Below are 1,160 nucleotides of genomic sequence, written 5' to 3'. Positions count from 1 at the left end.
AAGTTCCCTAAAGAGACAGGCTGAGGGTGTGGTCCCCTGTGTGCTGGGCCCATCCTAATTGAATGGTCACAGCACAGAGATTTAAATCACAGTGTCACAGGGCAGAGATTTTTGGGAAGAAACCAAGGTGGCTTTCTGCCACACCCTCCATAGGGATTATGCACATCATGCGTAACATGAAGGATGGTGTCATTATTTGGCCTCAGTCCTATAATGTGATATTAGTATTTGTGAAAGATGTCTGTTAAAGTGAACAGTTCCTCTTAATAATCCTTAAATTGGGCAGCACAAATTTTTTACCTTCTACTGCTGTTAATATAGCTCAGAACTTGCTTATGGAGAGCTATATTTGTTGTGGAGGGAAGAATTGTTTTGTTTCTTTTCTCATTCTTTGATTTTCTTTGGGTCTCCTACTAGTTTGATGTAGACACCTATGTAATAGGACCAGTACACTGAAACCTTTGAAAATGTATGTATGGTGATAAACATGTAATACCAAGTAGTCTTTTTTGACATGGGCTGTGCAAAAACCAGTAGTCTAGAACTGAAAGATGCTTTATTCCACTATCAGTTCCTGGAGCTGCCATATTTGAGTAAATTAAATTCTTCCAAGTATTTTTCACTGTTCTCCACTTATTTGGTATATGTTGATACCAGTAAATGTTTGAACTGGTAAACATGGAAGATATATAAACATATAATTTTTGTTGTATGTGACAGAAAATACTTTTTCCTGTCACATACAAATGAATTAAAAAGCAAAACACTAATTTTTATTAGTTAATTAATTTTTAGGATGTGTTGGGAAATTTGGTCGTCACACCAGATGACAAAGCTAACATGTTGAACGATTTCTTTGCCTCTGTCTTCCTAAGTAGGGACCAGAACAGCCACCTCCCTGCTGGGCCCCCCTCGGGCCCCGGGGGAGGCACACCTGGGCCAAGGGTTAGCGAGGAATTAGTTAGGGAGCTTCTGGAGGGGCTGGACGTATTCAAGTCAGCCAGTCCAGATGATCTCCACCCTAGAGTTCTAAAGGAATTGGCCGAGGTCATTGCAGGACCCCTGGAATGGCTTTATGAGCACTCGTGGTGCTCTGGAGTGGTGCCAGAGGACTGGAAGAGGGCCAACGTGGTTCCTATCTTCAAAAAAGGGAGGAAGGA

Source organism: Gavialis gangeticus, unplaced genomic scaffold, assembly GCF_001723915.1.
Source record: "Gavialis gangeticus isolate Ggan-Ray unplaced genomic scaffold, GavGan_comp1, whole genome shotgun sequence".
Lineage (NCBI taxonomy): Eukaryota > Metazoa > Chordata > Crocodylia > Gavialidae > Gavialis > Gavialis gangeticus.
This window is presented reverse-complemented; position numbering follows the sequence as displayed.